The sequence below is a fragment of the Podarcis cretensis genome (genome assembly GCF_951804945.1).
Source record: "Podarcis cretensis genome assembly, chromosome: 1".
Taxonomy (NCBI): Eukaryota; Metazoa; Chordata; class Lepidosauria; order Squamata; family Lacertidae; genus Podarcis; species Podarcis cretensis.
This window is the reverse complement of record NC_137170.1, coordinates 8,717,478-8,737,035: the sequence shown is the minus strand read 5'-3', so window position 1 is coordinate 8,737,035 and position 19,558 is coordinate 8,717,478. Positions and strand designations below refer to the sequence as shown.

Genomic DNA, 19,558 nt, shown 5'->3' with positions numbered 1-19,558 from the left:
TACTATTCATAGTTTCTGTGGCATTGGAAGGGATGTTATCGTCCTAATCTAATTCATCTGCACAAAAGCCTTCTAAGGTAAGCAAGACTGAGAAACTGAGACTTATTTACTAAACACCCCCTCTCCCCTCCCCTCACAGGGAGCTTCATGCATGAGTGCAGATTTGAAGTTAGGCCAAATCCCATCCTCTCCATCCCAGAATACTTTAAAGTGCACTCAACATCCACCCTCCTCCCCCCAAAAAATGCATTTTAGGAGACAATACATATTTATTTACACCCTGCCTTTTGCTGTCAGGGCTATCTACAATGTAGTGGGCAGATAAAGGGATATGAAGACTGAATTTGAAGTTTGTTTATAAAATTTGTGTCCAACACAAAGGAGTGAAATAATTGTAGGCCTGGAAGGGGTCCCAAGGATCATCTAGTCCAACCCCCTGCGATGCAGGAATCTCAGCTAAGGCATCCATGACAGATGGCCATCCATCCTCTGGTTAAAAACCTCCAAGGAAGGAGAGCCCACCACCTCCTGAGGGAGACAGCTCCACTACCGAACATCTCTTAGGGTCAGAAAGTTCTTCCTGATGTTTACTCGGAATCTCCTTTCTTATAACTTGAATCCATTGCTTCTCCTATGAAGATAGGGACGTCCTATGGAAAAGCAAGACATTCCGGGATCAGATCAGAAACCGGGGTGGCTCCTGAAAATAGGGTGCTGTTCCTGGGAATTAGAAACACTTGGAGGGTCTGCAAGAAGCTGGTGGTTACACAGGTTTATAGGGAGGACGTGTTAGTGGCCTACCAAGAAGCCAGTGGTTACCCAGGTTTCTGGCTTACGCTAAAATAATATTTCGTGATCAAGAGAAGCCACCTTCATTCAAGAGGCTGGGCTCTGACCAAGTGCCGCAGATGTTTCTCTGGAAAGGGCTGAGGTCCTGCTCTTGCCAAAGCTACTGGCAGAATTCCCACTGCGCTAGCCTGGGAAGAGGCTTTTGCCAGTTAATTGGCTGCTTCTTTCTTCTTGCTGCCTAGGGAGGCACCCTTGCAACAGCTGGACGGATTAGGCTAATCTGAGGAATGTCAGCCAGTTAAGTGCCCTGGGGAGATTGTGATCAATAGGTCAACTATGAGCAACCTTTCAAAAATGTCTACTCTTGATAGCACGTCACACAAGCTGCCCTCTGAGCAGGACTCACTCTTCCTGCGGTGCCCTGGAATTTCTTGGGGAATTTCTCTGGGGCAGGTTGTTCCGATTGGTGGACCACACGCTTTGCATCCTGGTTCAATCCCTGGCATCTCCAGGAAAGGCTGGGAGAAAATCCTGCCTCCGTCACAGAGAGAGCTGCTGCCAGGCAGCGTCAACAGTTCTGAGCTGGAGGGACCAATGGTCTGTTTGGGTATTATAAGGCAGCTTCCTAAGGTCTTCTGACTGCTCCTGCCTTGCTCTGCAGCCTCAGTTGGGATGTGTATTAAGGCAGGGATGGTCAACATGGGGCCTGTCAGTACACAAGTGCATGAAGAGACCTTCCCTGTTCCATGGGGGGTCCCCGGTCCTCTCTCCCACTGAAATTAGGCTTGAGAAGAAGCATCATCACCAGGTGTACTGAGTTGAATAGGATCCAAAATGCAGCAGTCTGATTGGTCCTAGAACAATAGGATCCAAAATGCAGCAGTCTGGTTGGTCCTAGAATAATAGGATCCAGAATGCAGCAGTCTGATTGCTCCTAGAATAATAGGATCCAGAATGCAGCAGTCTGATTGGTCCACAGGAGCCACCCAATCCAACTCTAGGTGGAAGTGAATATGCAACCTGATTAGCCTACAGGAGAATCCTGGAATTAGCCAATCACGTGAGGCCCATTGTGTAAATAATGTATATAAAGCAGACATTCTGGGGGAACTTCCATTCCTCCTCACCACTATGAGCTGAATAAAGAGCATGAAATCCACTCTCGACTCTGAGTATATTTCACCAACAAAATAGGTTATGACATGTGCTTTGTTGCAGAGTTGTGTGATGCCCACAACAGCTTCTTGGAACCCAAAAAGATATCCAGGAACTGCAAGAAAAGCCCTGCTGAATCTGGCCAATGGACCATCTTGTCCAGCATCTTGCTCTCACAGTGGCCAACCTGGCGCCTGTGGGAAACCCTCAAGCAGGACCTGAGCGCAACAGCACACTGTCCACCTGCGACTCCAAGAAACTGGCATTCAGAGGCATAATACCTTTGACCGTGGAGGGAGAGCTTAGGCATTGTTACAAGTTGCCATTGACAGCCTTTCCTTCATGAATTGGTCTAATAATCTTTTAAAGTAAGTGGCCAGCACGACAGAGATGGTGCAATGGGATCACACAGTGTCAGAGCTGCACGTTTTGCTTCCATTTTCTTCTCACTGGGAAGTCAGGTTACGCCCCAAGAGAGAGAAAGAGAGAGAGATTGACTAGCTCAGGGCCATCCACACAGTTGCACTGACCCTCCAAGTGTCTCGATTTTCCGGGGACAGTCCTGGATTTACAGAAGCCGTCCTGGTTTCTGATTTGATCTCAGAAAGCCCTGCTTTTCCTTAGGATGTCCCTATTTTCATCAGAGAAATGTTGGAGTGTTTGGAGTTATGCGATTCCCCAAGCCAAGGAGATAAGTAACTATACAACCTTCAGAAGACATCTGAAGGCAGCCCTGTATAGCGAAATTTATAAATGTTAAATGTTTTATTATGTTTTTATATATGTTGGAAGCTGTCCAGAGTGGCTGGAGCAACCCAGTCTGATGGGTGGGGTATAATTCTTATTCTTAGTCATATCCTTACTCTTATTCTTACTCTTGCTCTTATTATGGAATAGGATGTCCCTATTTCCATCAGAGAAATATTGGAGGGTATAATTGCATGGCAGAGGGAGGGGTTTTTGAACCCGGGTCTCCCTGGTCCCCATCCAGCACTCTATCCACTACTCAATGCGCAGGCATGATACATAGCCAAATGCAGCCTGATAAGATCCCACAACCGATGCGACTTCTCTAAAATCGTTTGCACTCCCCTGGCCTGTGCTCTGCTGGAGGAATGCATATCTAACAGGGGAGGAAAGAGACATTATACAACATGCCATATTGCCTAACACCAGAAGGCTTGCCAGACACAGGCTGCACAGCTGGAGCCCAAGGTTGTCCCAGTTCACACTCGCATGTGATGGCCGCCTTGGAGCGCCACCTGATTCTCTGCTCTGACCTCTCCCAGATAGCTCGGCCAGCAATAACAGACCCTGGCTTGAGTCCTGCTGTCTCTGAGATCAGGACAACAGGGCAAAGCATGGGATGGTCTGACCAAGACACTGTCAATCCTGGAGACAAGAGTTCTTCCAAGTCGAACAATAGGGGCCTGCTGCAAGGATGTAATCGGCAGAGTTTCCCCCTTTGAATCACGTTTGCATGTCCTAACACATAACAGGGAAGGGCTGCAGCTCAGTGGTAGGCCCAGCTTTGATCTGTGGTATCTCTGTTCAGTATAGTAATTTAATTCACTAAAATTGTAAATGCTTGTATGCATCACTATGTGTTTAAATGTGATTGGCTGGTAACTGAATTCTAGAGAGTTCTCTAGCAGTTCTGGCTAATGTCGGTCACATGGGAGGTATCTCGTGAAGGAGAGACTCCATTTTACATGAAACGAGATGACTGTGTTTTAGAATCCATTGTGAACACTGCTACGTTGAATAGAGTGTTAGAGAGCATCTTCTCTGCTTGGAAGAAGGAAAGCAAAGCTGCAGGAGAAGGTAAAAGTGGAAAACTCTCATAGGAGCTGCAAGGCATGGCCTAAAATGCTGAGCTCTGGAAAGAGAGGAAAATGCAGTTGCTTGGAAGTTAGAAGAAGAGACTGTAAGCCCATGCTTAGAGAAGCAGGTGACTGTAAATATCATGGTTTAATTCATGCAGTGCTTTTTTTCTTTAAAAAAAATGTTTGGGGTACTTTCATTTTCCTACTCAATGAGGTCAAACAACAACAACAACAACAACAACAACAACAACAACAACAACAACAACAACAAAGTTATACTCCGCCCATCTGGGCAGCTCCAACAAAATATTAAAAACACTAAAACATCACAGGGCTGCCTTCAGATGTCTTTTAAAAGTCAAATAGATGTTTATTTCCTTGACATTTGATGGGAGGGCGTTCCACAGGGTAGGCACCACTACCGAGAAGGCCCTCTGTCTGGTTTAGGGGTATTCGTACCACTGCGTACCCCCAGAAAAAAAGCACTGAATTCATCTATAACTATGTTTCTTCAAGTAAAGTTTTTGAATATTATAGTCTGGACAAAGAAGGGTATCAGTCATATATATGATTTGAGCTTCTTAGCACTGTTTTTGCTACCCTTACTCCAGCCACCTCCAGGTTGGGCTGGGAATGTCCCCTGTCTGAAATCCTGGAGAGTGTCTGCCAGTCAGTGTAGGCAATGCTGAGCTATGTGGATCAGTGGTTTGTCTCAGTAAAGTCAAATTCCTGTGGCCATTTCTGCTCTGGAGATCTTCCTGCTGCCTCTGCCATCTGACCCAGGGTTGGAGGCAGCTGGCGTGAAGCCTCTCCTCTTGTGGCATCCTGTTGATGTGGCATCCTCTTTCTAGAAAGCCCATCTCACATTGATGTCCTTTTAGCCTCACCTGAAGACTTCATTTCCTCACTCATCAAGCGTTATCATCTGGTTTTATTGCCACTTTTATTCCACTCATTTATTGGTTGTTTTATGGCGCTTTTCAAAATTGCACTTCTTCACAAAGCGTTCCAGGGGAAGGTGGCAAGGAAATCTAATCAATTGCTCAATCAATGAAGAGTGTGTGGCACAAGGCAAGGTGCAGGCGATAACTCCTAAGAGAGCCGAAAGCGGTTTGGCACAGACACAACCTTGGTCTAGTTAGGAAGGACCATGTTTCTTTTGTCTGGCCAAACAGGTTCAGCAGGATTATGCAACACAACTGAAACCTGAAGATCTTCTCTTATCAGAAGAGATAGTGGGATGAATGTACGCTAGGTTACCTGCAGGTGCCAGTGTGCCTTCTACAGTACCCATGAAAGGTCTCATGAAATATTGCTTCAAAAAATCACAGTGTATGAGGGACTGTCTGTTCCGTTCCTATTTGTACTTGCTCAGCTTCTTGTACATTGAACATGTGCCCCACTCCTTGAAAGATTCCATCAACGGTGTCTCCAAAAATTTTTACACATCACCTGGGAAGACAGGTGAACTAATGCCAGTGTGCTGGAAGAAGATCACCAGTGTGGAAGAGATGATTCTTCAACATCAACTTCGTTGGACTGGTCATGTTGTACGGATGCCTGATGATCATCTTCCAAAGCAACTACTCTATTCCGAACTTGAAAATGGAAAGCGTAATGCTGGTGGTCAACAAAATAGGTTTAAAGACTGTCTCAAGGCAAATATAAAAAAATGTAATATAAACACCAACAACTGGGAAACACTGGCCTACGAGTGCTCCAGTTGGAGAACAGCCTTTACCAAAGGTGTCATGAGCATTGCTCGAACTCAGGACAAAAGGGAGAAACGCGCTAGGACGAAGGCATGCTTGGGACACCCTCACGATGGTCAACTCCTGCCGGAAACCTATGTCCCCACTGTAGAAGGACGTGTGGATTCAGAATTGGCCTCCACAGTCACTTACGGACTCATTTATGGGAGACAATCTTACTCGGCTATGAGTGATCGCCAAAGAAGAAGACATTGAACATGCCCCCCACTCACATTTCAGACAACCACATTGTGAAATCATAGCCTTAAGATGTGGATTCTGTTGTTGTTGTTGTTATAAAAGTTGGGTGCCTCCCCCTCTCTCTGCTAAGCAGTAGCAAGAGCCCATGAAGTTCCAGGCACACACCCAGGGTCTGTTGTCCTTTGGAGAATTGAGACACTGAGGAGACCGTCCTAGCTTTAAGAAATATGTTTTTTTCACCTATTTACACCTTCAGTCTTCATGGAGGGAGTTCAGATCTTACAGCATGGTCATTTCAAGAGGGGCTTGTACCCCACAGCAGTACAGTCCAAGGCATCTCTCCCAGTCAGCCTGCAGCCAGCCTGCCCAAGATGGACCCCATTCTTTGTTCTCCCTTCTACCCAGAACACCATGCTAAAAACTCTTTCCCCACCCATCAACTCACACCCAGTTACCCTGGCAACCTTTAACCCCTTGTCTCTGTTCACACCTCAGGGCGAGGGGGGAGAGCAGGTCTCTTGCATTGCCAATGGCCTTCAATGGCCCTGTATTGTTGCTTAATGGCCCTAGCTTGGCCAGGTCATTTTGCATAGGCTAGCCCAGGAATTCATCTGCAACTTCTATTCTCCCATCACATCCCAAATAATCAAAATCCTAGCATCTTTTAATTTTGTAGGGATTAGGGGGTTCCCCCCCAAAAAAACCTATAACAACATCATCATCACTATCATTTATTAGCTACTTGCTGCAAAGGAGACTCTTAAGTGACTTCCAAAAATTACGCGTCAAAAGCATATTGTAAAACCAAAGAAGAAGAAGAAGAAGAGGAGGAGGAGGAGGAGGAGGAGGAGGAGGAGGAGGAGTTTGGATTTGATATCCCGCCTTTCACTCCCTTTAAGGAGTCTCAAAGTGGCTAACATTCTCCTTTCCCTTCCTCCCCCACAACAAACACTCTGTGTGGTGAGTGGGGCTGAGAGACTTCAAAGAAGTGTGACTAGCCCAAGGTCACCCAGCAGCTGCATGTGGAGGAGCGGAGACGCGAACCCGGTTCCCCAGATTACGAGACTACCGCTCTTAACCACTACACCACACTGGCACTGCGCTGGCACTGCATTGCAATACAACCGTCGCAGTGGCACAGCAAAAAGCAGCCGAACACAGTTTTCAGGAAACAGAATATTTATCACCATCGCGTCAAATGCCTTGGGAAAGAGAGAGGTTTTTCCTTGGCCCCCAAAGGATGTTAATGATGGGGCCAGGCAGAACACGCTAGGGAGAGAGAGCATTCTGTGCCCAGCTCCAGATCTTATTTATCAACATGCCTGTGCCTGGGAAGGATGCAGATTCCGTCTCTGTCTGCTGAGATTGGATACTGTTAGTTCTTTGTGTGGGCAGCAGCCAAAGAAGGTTGAAGAAATCCTTGCAGTCCGACTGCAGCATTGGGCAGCTCAGACTACAACTCCCATCGGCTCCAAGCAGTACTCCTGGTGCAAGCCTGACCTTGTCCACTCACCATTAGCTTGTTAAAGATTAACCTCGAGAAAGATCAGAGTCCAGTGAAGACAGATTCAAGACCGAGGACTGTATGCCAGGGTCACAAAATGCACAATCCCCTTTCATGCTAAATTACCATCCTCTTTCCTTTAAGGAGGGCAACGGAGGCAGGTTTGCATTAAGGCAAATAGGCTCCGTCCCAGCAACCTTAGCCAGCCGGCAGCTGCTTGCCTTCTTATTTAGAAACAGTCCAGTGGCTGGCACTGCCTGTTGCCTTCCTCCTCTGTTGCCTTCCCCCCCCCCCCCCCGTCTGCAATAACACAACTACCTAGGAGGTCCTTAGCACCCAGTTTAAAACTGAAATGTGAAACCTCTCCCCAGGGAGTTTTGCTCAGTGCCTACAGTAGACACCTTTGGGTGCCAGGTGAAAACGGTCCTCTCCAAATGGGCTTTGGGCTGGCTATCATCTTTTATCCTTTTTAATGTGGTTGTATGGGACGCAGGTGGCGCTGTGGGTTAAAGCCTCAGCGCCTAGGGCTTGCCGATCGAAAGGTCGGCGGTTTGAATCCCTGCGGCAGGGTGCGCTCCCGCTGCTCGGTCCCAGCGCCTGCCAACCTAGCAGTTCGAAAGCACCTCCGGGTGCAAGTAGATAAATAGGGACCGCTTACCAGCGGGAAGGTAAACGGCGTTTCCGTGTGCGGCTCTGGCTCGCCGGAGCAGCGATGTCACGCTGGCCACGTGACCCGGAAGTGTCTCCGGACAGCGCTGGCCCCTGGCCTCTTGAGTGAGATGGGCGCACCAACCCCAGAGTCTGTCAAGACTGGCCTGTACGGGCAGGGGTACCTTTACCTTTACCTTTTAATGTGGTTGTGGGAGGCGGCTTATCAGTTTGTTTTGTTCTTATTATGTATTTTGTGTCTTTATATTGTATTGCTAGGCTGTGAACCACCCTGAGATCTCTGGATGAATGGTAGTTCATCAATGAATTTCAATGAATCAATAAATTTCAATGAAATTTACCATAGTTTTCCGTGTATAAGACAATTTTTTTTTTGTTACTAAAATAAAAATAAAAATTGGGGGTCATCTTATACGTAGATAGTGCAGAGCGGGGATCGGGTGATGGTTGGATGTCTGCGTTGAGCGGACAGACAATTGGTGGCTTCGGCAAAGCATGCGATTGGCAGCTGCGGTCCCCCCCCCCAAAAAAAACAACTCTGGGCAATCTCCCCCATTAATTTGAAGTCTCAAAAAAATAGGGGTCATCTTATACATGGGGGCGTGTTATACACGAAAAAATACGGTAATTAATAATAATTAATCAAGGAGCTAAACATAGCCACCCTTTGAAATTAGCAGCTTTCCAAATTTTGTAATGCAGTTCTCTGGCTGGGTAATATGTACCAAAATGCCCATTTTAGGATTAAGTGTGCATGACCTAGATGGAGCAGTGATCTGACTCAGGATAAAGAAGCTTTTATCCCTAGATTTCAAAGAGCAAAATAAAACTTTGCATGTTCCCAGCCCTGTTTATACCAATTTTTCATAACTTCATAATTGAACCGATGTTGGGGGGAGGGAGAGAAAGTAACCCAACAAAGACTTAATTGCCCTTCTTTTTTAGCAATTGAGGGGCGTATGTTGAACTAACCCTTTTCAAATAAAGCTGTGCAGCCCAGTTTCAGCTCCTTTTAGTTCAAACAGCTTGCCTGTTTCCTTTCGAACCAAAATGAAGTGGTTTTGACCTAAAAATATTTGCCGAATTTAGATAAGCAGCTTAAAATAGTCCGAAACCCTCTGTGCATGTGGTTTGTGTGTGAGTGTCATTGTGCACAAAACCGCCCCTAATTTGTTCTGGCCCTGTCAAGGAAAAAACACATGGAAGAATAAAATCTGAGCTAGGGGGTTCGAAAATGTGCTTATATTTAATCATTGGAGCAACAGCTGGAGCTTGTTAATCTCTAAGCTGGCTCAACCATTCTTATTATTTTATTTATTTGTTTACAAAACAAGGAAGAACAATGGTCGCTTAGACCTAAAGACGTGTTGCTTCAAAAAGGAGCCTGGGGCTACTGCAAGGGACTCCACTCCGGATTTGTGTAGGGCTTACTCCTGAGCCTTTGCTTCTCCCAAAGATATTCCGCAAGGCAGTAGAGGTTTAGGATCAGAGTTTTCCTTCTCCTGGATGGTCTCCCTTCCCAGGTGGACGAGCCCCACCTGCCCCTCACTTCCCTCTACAGCACATGCAGAAACCACCTTCTTGACCATCAGACCCACTCTTGGTCTCGTCCACTGGAGCCTGTCTTCACATGAAGGGGAAGCCCCTAGCTCACTGAGGGTTTGAGACCCACCAGCTCCCCTCACCTGGTTTAGCCAGCCAGTCAAAACCATTCCCGGGGTGTGGCCACTGTCACATGTTGACAGCTTCTAGGAGCCACAGGTGAGAGCCAAGTGCAGGGTGGAGACCAAAGATGGAAAGACTACTCCAGAAGGAGTACAATGTATCACCCACCAGAGGTACTACCCCTCCTCTAACACCCCATACACCCAATGTAGAATACACAACATGGAAATCATTTAATAAATAAAACAGGCTGCCAGTATAGAGGACATCACAGCCCTTGAAATCTTTTGAGCCGGGCCCAGGTCCAGAGATTACCAGGTTTGCCTTGGTTTGCCTCAGTTGGCTCCTGATGTCAGTGCTCAGACGAGGAGCTTCCTCTCTCTCACACAGTCTACCCATGGTTGTGGGTTCAAGTCCCACATTGGGCAAAAGATTCCCGCATTGCAGGAGGTTGGACCAGATGGCCCTCGTTGTCCCTTCCAACTCTACAGTTCTGTTATTCTCGTGGCCCCTGAAAGACTAGTCGATGTTGAGGGGCATAAACATTTGTGTAAAAGCGTAGCCCAGTGCCCTAATAGATCCGTTAGTCTTTCAGGGACCTAAAGGAAACATTGCCGATTTCAATAAAGAGAGGATGATGATGTCTGATGAGGAGGCCAAGGAGAAGGAGAGATTATAATATAGATGAGAGGCGGTTTTCCCTCCATTCAGTCTCGCACGTACAATTCATTATGTGCAGAGAGGAAAGAGTCTCCATTGCTCCTTATCAGCTCCTTTGTGTGTGCATGACATTTTAAATGCAGTGTGGGACAAGCATATGTCGAGTGATTGATCGGTTTGTGCTACCTACTACAGATGGCTTCTTCCATTGAACGACTGGCCTATTTTTGGATGCCTGCTTTCCACTCACTCTCTCTCTCCCCCTGTCTGTGTGTCTCCCTTGTTTCTAGCAAAGAGCTCTTTCCCAGCTAAACAAGACAGGAATAGTTTCCATCCGATCACCCAGGATTGGAAGAGCAGCGTGGAGGGGGCTGGAGAGAAGAAAGTAAGAGGACCACCCCCCCTCCTGCAGTTTGCATTTCCTCATGCAGACAGACCCCTTGAGATTTGCAACTTTACATCTTGTCAACAGTTAATTGGTTGAAATTATTCTTGGCGGGGGTGGCGGTGTAGATTTTAACTGGATGTGCCTAGACGGCCACAGAGAACAAATTATTCCCTATGAATAATTCCTGCAAAACATTACCCCCGCCCCCTAGGACATAGCAAAGATCTGGCCACCCACAAGGCTTGTCTTATTAAAGGAAATCAGAATATGGATGGATGTGTGAAATATAAGGACCTAGGAAGTTGCCTTGTACAGAGTCAAACCATTGGTCCATCTAGTTCAATATTGTCTACACTGACTCCTTGGAGGCTTTTCATCAGAGGTGAGATGGCCATCAGTCACGGATGCTTTAGCTGAGATTCCTGCATTGCAGGGGTTGGACTGGATGACCCCTGGGGGTCCTTTCTAACTCTACAATTCTGTGATTCCTTGATTCTAAGCAGCTGCCTTCTGTGGGAAATGCTGGGTTGGAGGAGCACAGGGACACACACACACACCTGGCAGGGGGAGACAGGAGGGCTATAGCTCCTGGTAGAGCATCTGTTTTGCATGCAGAGGATCTCAGGTTTAAACACCGCCCCCCAGCATCTCCACCTAGATGCCTACTTGAAACCTGGCAGAGCTGCTGCTAGTCAGTGTGGACAATATTGAGCTATATGGCATGAAGTGCAGGCAACTCCATTTATATCAATAATAATAATAATAATAATAATAATAATAATAATAATAATAATATTTTATTATTTATACCCTGCCCGTCTGGCTGGGCTTCCCCAGCCACTCTGGGCGGCTTCCCAAAAAATATTAAAATACTGTAATACATCAAACATTAAAAGCTTCCCTAAACAGGGCTGCCTTCAGATGTCTTCTAAAAGTCTGGTAGTTGTTCTTCTCTTTGATATCTGGTGGGAGGGCGTTCTACAGGGCGGGCGCCACTACCGAGAAGGCCCTCTGCCTGGTTCCCTGTAACTTGGCTTCTCGCAGTGAGGGAACCGCCAGAAGGCCCTCGAAGGAGGACCTCAGAACGATGGAGGTGGAGACACTCCTTCAGATATACTGGACCAAGGCCGTTTAGGGCTTTCAAGGTCAGCACCAACACTTTGAATTGTGCTCGGAAATGTACTGGATGCCAAGGTAGGTCTTTCAAGACTGGTGTTATATGGTCCCAGTTACCAGTCTGGCTGCCGCGTTCTGGATTAGTTGTAGTTTCTGGGTCACCTTCAAAGGTAGCCCCAAGTAGAGCACATTGCAGTAGTCCAAGCGGGAGATAACCAGAGCATGCACCACTCTGGCGAGGCAGTCTGCAGGCAGATAGGGTCTTGGCCTGCATACCAGATGGAGCTGGTAAACAGCTGCCCTGGACATGGATTTGACCTGTGCCTCCATGGACAGCTGTGAGTCCAAAATGACTCCCAGGCTGCGCACCTGGTCCTTCAGGGGCATAGTTACCCCATTCAGGACCAGGGAATCCTCCACACCTGCCCACCTCCTGTCCCCCCAAAACAGTACTTCTGTGGCGGTTGCATTTTGAGTCATTGCATGAATTGTGTGCAATCAGAACACCCATTGAAAAAGCTTGCAAACACCACATTCTGCCCCCACTCTGCCCCTTTTTATGACATTTGGGGGTCACTTCCTGGTTCGGTGCGATGCATGTGTGTGGTCACCAGAGATTCCTTCTCACCCACAGGATTGTGGGTGCCCACTGCCACAATGCAGATGAGTGACATCACATGCACTACATTCTTCAACATCAACTTCGTTGGACTGGTCATGTCGTTCGGATGCCTGATGATCGTCTTCCAAAGCAACTACTCTATTCTGAACTTAGAAATAGAAAACGTAAGGCTGGTGGTCAACAAAAGAGGTTTAAAGACTCTCTCTAGGCAAATCTAAAAAAATGTAGTACTGTATAAACACCGACAACTCGGAAACACTGGCCTGCGATCTCTCAAGTTGGAGAACAGCCTTTACCAAAGGTGTTATGGGTTTTGAAGATGCTTGAACTCAGGACGAAAGGTAGAAACATGCTAAGAGGAAGGCGTGCTTGGCAAATCCACACCGTGATTAACTCCCTCCCGGAAACCTATGTCCCCACCGTGGAAGGATGTGTGGATCCAGAATTGGTTTCCACTGTCACTTACGGACTCTTCTTCCTCCTCCACTCTGCAGCCAGCTAGGCACCATTTTCCATGGGGAGGAACTTGGACTTGGACGCAGACTCTGCCTGGTTTCCTCTAACTTCACTTCTTGCAATGAGGTAACTGCCAGAAGACCCTCAGAGCTGGAGTTCAGTGTCTGGGCTGAATGATGGAGGTGGAGATGCTCCCTCAGATATACAGGGCCAAGACGGTTTAGGGCTTTAAAGGTCAACACCAACACTTTGAATTGTGCTCGGAAACATACAGGGAGCAACGTAGATCCTTTAGGGCCAGTGTTATATGATCACCAGTCTAACTGCCGTTCATTCATTGATATTTTGTCATTTATATCTCACCTTTTCTCAGCTCAAGGTGGTGGTTCTCTTCCTCCCCATTTCATCCGCACAACAACCCTGTGAGGCAGGCTACACTGAGAGCCTGCAAACTGACCTCAAGGTCACCCAGTGAGCTTCAGAGTTGAGCAGGGATTTGAACTCTGGCCACTCAAGTCCTAGTCCAACACTCTGACCACAACACCACAGTAGCTTGGCTGGACTTAAGCAATGGATCCCGAGGTGCTGAGTGTGTTGGAAGCATGAGAAGTCTCTTGGAACGTTTTGAGAGGAAAGAATGTCCTGAGGTACTGCCAAGTGAAGTGTGTGTGAATGCATCTCTGGGGAGAAGGGATCTGTGCTTTTGCTTGGGTCATTTTTCCTGTTCCACAGTATAGACTGTCCAACCGTGACCAGAAGGAAAAACCCCTTCTGTGTATGCCTACCTTTTCCACCCCACTCTTTTTCATCCCTGAATTCACAGCCTTTTTAGGGTCATAGTATAATCGGAGTGAAGTTGAAAATGAGGACAGCCAAGATCTCCTGGCACTCGCTTTGGACAAAGAGTTGGGATTTCTGAATGCTTAAGACCTCGGTCCTCCACTAGAAAACAAAGAAAAAAGGAAATGAAACACACCATAAAGAAGATAATCTAAATATAGCTTTGCTAGGGAGATATGCGCATATATGTGCACAGGTGGCAGCAACACACGCTTTGTGCAGTAACAGAAGATGCCCCAAATAAAGCCAATTTAATAACGTGCACACAGTCTCACAACCCCCTTGTGATGTGGCTAGCATGGCCAGGAGAGAAAGGCTTGGCGAAGTTGGAATTTGATTTGAAAGTGGCGCCAAATGTAATTTCTATAATACCCAGCGAAACACACAACAAAAGCATTCTATTAAGGTTACAACACTTTGCAGATGGAAGCCCTTGTGGATGCTGCTTTAAATGGTTTCTTCTAAAAAGGTAAAGGGACCCCTGACCATTAGGTCCAGTCGTGACCGACTCTGGGGTTGCGGTGCTCATCTCCCTTTATTGGCCGAGGGAGCCGGCGTACAGCTTCTGGGTCACGTGGCCAGCATGACTAAGCCACTTCTGGCAAACCAGAGCAGCACACGGAAACGCCGTTTACCTTCCCGCCGGAGCGGTACCTATTTATCTACTTGCACTTTGACGTGCTTTCAAACTGCTAGGTGGGCAGGAGCAGGGACCGAGCAACAGGAGCTCACCCCGTCGCGGGGATTCGAACCGCCGACCTTCTGATTGGCAAATCCTAGGCTCTGTGGTTTAACCCACAGCGCCACCTGCGTCCCGTATGGTTTCTTCTACTTTCCCTTATTTTATTTTATTTTTAAATGGGGGGGGGGGACAGTTTACTTATCCAGCTAAGGAGAGATTTCATCTCAACCAATGCAGAATTTGAACCATGTTCTGTTTCAACAATATTCAAAGACAACGGTCCACAATATTGAGGGAACTTGGGCGAGTTACATCCCACATTATTCCCAGCTTCTTGGTAGTCTCCTGGTTCTTAGTGAGATCATTCCCATACTCTCCAACTTTTCTCTAGTGAAAATAGGCACATCCTAAGGATCATATCAGAAACAGGGATGGAAACTTGGAGAGTCTGCATTCCTTAACAAATGTACTCCATTTAGAATGCTTAGGAACACGGGGAGCTGCCTTACACAGAGTCAGACCATTGGGACATTTGGCAGAATACTGTCTAGACTGACCGCAAGCAGCAATTCAGAATTTCAAACGGGAGTTTGGAAATGCTGGAGTTTGAACTCAGGACTCGCTGCCTGCTAAGCAGATGTTCTACCACTCAGTTTGGGAAAGGAGAGTCTTCCGTCTCAATGCTGGTGGTTGGATGTTCAGCTCCCATACAGCTGGAGGCACTCCCACAACGACAACAAGGGGCTGTAGCCAACAATTTTTTTTCTAAACCACCCGAAATTAATAGATCTAAGTCCGTCATGTTCCTTAATTTCTTTGTAGGAATAATAGTGAGGTAGGAGAGCTGAGAATAATGCCAATATATTTCACATCCGGCAACCAATGCGCCCCTTGGGTTTCAGATAAATTATGGGCAGACAAGTCTAAGAAGCCTGGGACACAAATTTTCACTGCCCTCTAGCGGCTATGGTGCCTTATTTACCAGAAGTAATGCATTTAGTGTTAACTCTGGAGGTGTATACTCAATGCTGACTAAACTAAGCCTCCGGAAAGGAGAGTGGCACGTCCCCATGTCCAACTGAGGTTTGTCTGCATCCAGTCGTGCCAACAAAGCTCTGCCCCAGCAGGTTCACAAGGGGTTCCAAATTCAACAGGCTGGTTTGTGGGTTAGCTTGGAGGCAATGCCCAATTCATCAAGGTCAAGATCTTAAATTTCCCGGAGATTTTTCACTGGTCAGTGTTGCAGCCCTAGCTGGACACGTGCGATTGTGGAGAGCCTTTGCCCTGCAAGGAGTTGCTGTAATAAAGCATGACAGCGGCTCATTGCCAAACAGAACAGAACGAGGTGCTAAGTCTAGTGTCCGTCATTTTTATGCACAGAACGCTTTTCTGTAACTGGGAGTCTTCATGGTTAAATGCTACAACCTGCTGTTGAGTTCAGGCATTGCACATTCTCTGCCCCAACTCCCTATGTATGTTTTAAAGGAGCTTTTAGTTCACCAAAATAGCTAAATTTCCCCACAGTGTTTGTCATACAATCCTGAACACAATTTCAGGTGGACTACAATTTCTATCATCGTTGACTTTTGGTCATGCTGCTTATTTGATTATTAATGTAAATCTATTTTGTATAGTTAAGTTTTTACCTCTTTCTTCAGTACATTTTATTTTATATTATTTTATTTTATTGCTATGGCTAGTGGCTGATGCAAATAAAGATTCTTCTAATTTGGGGCAGATGAGAGTCTGCAGGGCCACAGACCTTTGTTCTAGGTATTTTGTGGGAATAGCTTCTGAGCAAACTTTGCAGCTGTTAGGCTGCCAAGCAATCCAATGCACATTTACCGTATTTTTTGCTCTATAAGATGCACTTTTCCCCTCCTAAAAAGTAAGGGGAAATATGTGTGTGTGTTATGGAGTGAATGCAGGCTGCGCAGCTATTGCTGCGCACTGATCCCTCTTGCTCTTCTGGCTTCAGGAATAGCCAGACAAAGCCTCCAGAGCGCTCCTTCGCTCAAGAGGCTTTGCGTTGCTTTCATGTTCCTTGTTTTCCTCCTAGGTGCCTCTTATGGTCGGGTGTGTCTTATAGAGCGAAAAATACGGTACTTTGGCTGTAAACAAAGAAGGCTTCCTTCTGAGTAAATATTAATAGTTGTGCTATAAAATTATGTTTTTCAGACCTCCTTGCTGGCCTTCTGGAGGGTGTACACCAAAACTATAGCTCTGCAAGAGGCAAACTTCACTTCCCAGGAGCCTTTGAGGGAAGCAGTGTGCTTTAAATGTATGGCATGGACTATCTGATGATAAGCGCCGGCTCCCTCGGCCTGAAAGCAGAGATGTGCACTACACCCCATAGTCAGATTCAACTGGATGTAACCATCCTTGGGTTCTTTACCTTTTACTTTTATTACTTCCTGCGATCTGGACACTATGTTTCTGTTGATGTAGCGTAGAGTCACTTTGGAGAATAGAATACATGGTGGAAACAGTACTTTAAGAAAAAGGGTTTATTCAGCTAGCTACACCTTCGATCTGCATGGAGGAAGTCCAGATCTTATGGCATGGTCAGTTCGTTGTTGTTGTTGTTTAGTCGTTTAGTTGTGTCCGACTCCTCGTGACCCCATGGACCAGAGCACGCCAAGCACTCCTGTCTTCCACTGCCTCCCAGTGGAGAGCCAGTGTGGTGTAGTGGTTAAGAGTGGTAAACACGTAATCTGGGGAACCGGGTTCGCATCTCCGCTCCTCCACATGCAGCTGCTGGGTGACCTTGGGCCAGTCACACTTCTCTGAAGTCTCTCAGCCCCACTCACCTCACAGAGTGTTTGTTGTGGGGGAGGAAGGGAAAGGAGAATGTTAGCCGCTTTGAGACTTCTGAAGGGGAGTGAAAGGCGGGATATCAAATCCAATCTCTTCTTCTTCTTCTCCCACAGTTTGGTCAGTCTCATGTTTATGGCTTCAAGAACACTGTCCGACCATCTTGTCCTCTGTCGTACCCTTCTCCTTGTGCCCTCAATCTTTCCCAACATCAGGGTCTTTTCCAGGGAGTCTTCTCTTCTCATGAGGTGGCCAAAGTATTGGAGTCTCAGCTTCAGGATCTGTCCTTCCAGTGAGCACTCAGGGCTGATTTCCTTAAGAATGGATAGGTTTGTTCTTCTTGCAGTCCATGGGACTCTCAAGAGTCTCTTCCAGCACCACAATTCAAAAGCATCCATTCTTCGGCGATCAGCCTTCTTTATGGTCCACCTCTCACTTCCATACATCACTACTGGGAAAACCATAGCTTGAACTATACGGACCTTTGTTGGCAAGGTGATGTCTCTGCTTTTTAAGATGCTGTCTAGGTTTGCCATCGCCTTTCTCCCAAGGAGCAGGCGTCTTTTAATTTCGTGACTGCTGTCACATCAGCAGTGATCATGGAGCCCAAGAAAATAAAATCTCTCACTGCCTCCATTTCTTCCCCTTCTATTTGCCAGGAGGTGATGGGCCCAGTGGCCAGGATCTTCGTTTTTTTGATGTTGTGCTTCAGACCATATTTTGCACTCTCCTCTTTCACCCTCATTAAAAGGTTCTTTAATTCCTCTTCACTTTCTGCCATCAAGGTTGTATCATCTGCATATCTGAGGTTGTTGATATTTCTTCCGGCAATCTTAATTCCGGCTAGGGATTCATCCAGCCCAGCCTTTCGCATGATGAATTCTGCATATAAGTTAAATAACAAGGGACACAATATACAGCCTTGCCGTACTCCTTTCCCAATTTTGAACCAATCAGTTTTTCCATATCCAGTTCTAACTGTAGCTTCTTGTCCCACATAGAGATTTCTCAGGAGACAGATGAGGTGATCAGGCACTCCCATGTCTTTAAGAACTTGCCATAGTTTGCTGTGGTCGAAACAGTCAAAGGCTTTTGCATAGTCAATTGTAATGGTTCTAGGGGTTGCTCGTGCGTAAAATCGGCGCCACACCTGGCTGGGTTGCCTGAGTGAACCCTTTCTGTCCAGACAGCCACTCACCCGTGGCTGTCTCAATCGCTGGCAGAATCCGTCAGTGGGCGTTTCTTGAACTTCTTCCAGCAAAGAAGCTCTTTGACGCCTAGTCTCCGCCTACTCTCCCTGCGCGGAAGCCTTCCGTGCGGAGGGAGGGTGTGGGCAGCGGAGGACCCGTGCTCTCCCCGCTGGTCTCCGGTGAGGAGTCATGGAGCCACCTCGCCGATTCCCCATCTGCCTCCCTTCTCCACTGGTGCTATGCTGATTTGCTTCCCCAGAAGATGGGCTGCTTCTCTCCCTCCCGGGACACTCTCCGGAATCCCTCTGGAGCCCTCCCTCTCCCTCTGGCTCCGATGGCAGTTCCCTGACATCAATGAAGCAGAAGTAGATGTCTTTCTGGAACTCTCTAGCTTTCTCGCTCAGTTCAAGAGGCAGCAGTACAGGCATATAGCCTCTCTCTCCAAGATGGATCTCTCCTCCCCCCTCTTTCTTCCCCCCAGAAACCACTTGCCCTCCCCCAGAGCAGGTACCCTGGCAACCTCCCAAATCCCCAGTGTTCATTCACATCTAGGAGCAAGAGAGAAGTTCCCTTGCATTGTTAATGGCCCCTATTGTACTCTTAATAGCTACAGATCAGCCAGGTTAATTTGCATAAACCAGCCCAGGAATTCCCTGTCTGGAACAGCTCTGCAGTTTATGTTTTAATCCATATCCCAATTAATCAAAATACTAGCATTTATTCATTCCTAGGGTTTTTTTGGGGGGGGACTCCCCCCCAATCTATTACACTAGCACTAGCTTTGCTGCAGCATCACACTATTGACTCATGTTAAGATCGTGGTCCACCAAAACCCCTAGATCTTTTTCACATGTACTGCTAGTAAGCCATGCATCTTGTTCTTCCTTCCTATGTGCAGCACCTGACATTTGTCCTTACTGAAATTCATTTTGTTAGCTGGGGCTCAATGTAGGGTTGCAAAAAAGAGGACACTTTGCCAACTTCTGCTTTTAACTAGGGATCGCTATGATGACTCTACCCATGAAAAAGAGGGCATGTCCTGGACCAATGGCAACCCTCAATTCTGATTCTTTCTTCTGTGGCATTAGCTACCCTCCCAGTTTGGTGCCATCTGCAAATCTGATGAGCATTCCCATTGCTCATCAGAACTTGCTCCCTATACATTTCTAAAATACTGTGGGCTGATCTTCCTACCAGCCTCTCAGACCTAGAGGCTGTCAGCAGCCCAGC

The 19,558-nt window shown here is 46.9% G+C and overlaps 2 long non-coding RNA genes across 2 annotated transcripts in view; one reads left to right on the top strand and one right to left on the bottom strand.

Moving 5' to 3' along the window:
* The first annotated feature begins 3,630 nt into the window (after positions 1–3,630).
* Positions 3,631–19,020, top strand: LOC307208956. The gene is made up of 3 exons (XR_013835275.1): positions 3,631–3,768; positions 16,503–16,899; positions 18,739–19,020. It is a non-coding gene; the product is annotated as an uncharacterized lncRNA (long non-coding RNA).
* The window catches only part of LOC307209020, a 111,778-nt gene continuing 105,716 nt past the window's right edge, over positions 13,497–19,558 (bottom strand). The window contains exon 3 of the long non-coding RNA XR_013835290.1: positions 13,497–13,602. This is a non-coding gene — a long non-coding RNA (uncharacterized lncRNA). The remainder of the gene's footprint in view (positions 13,603–19,558) is intronic.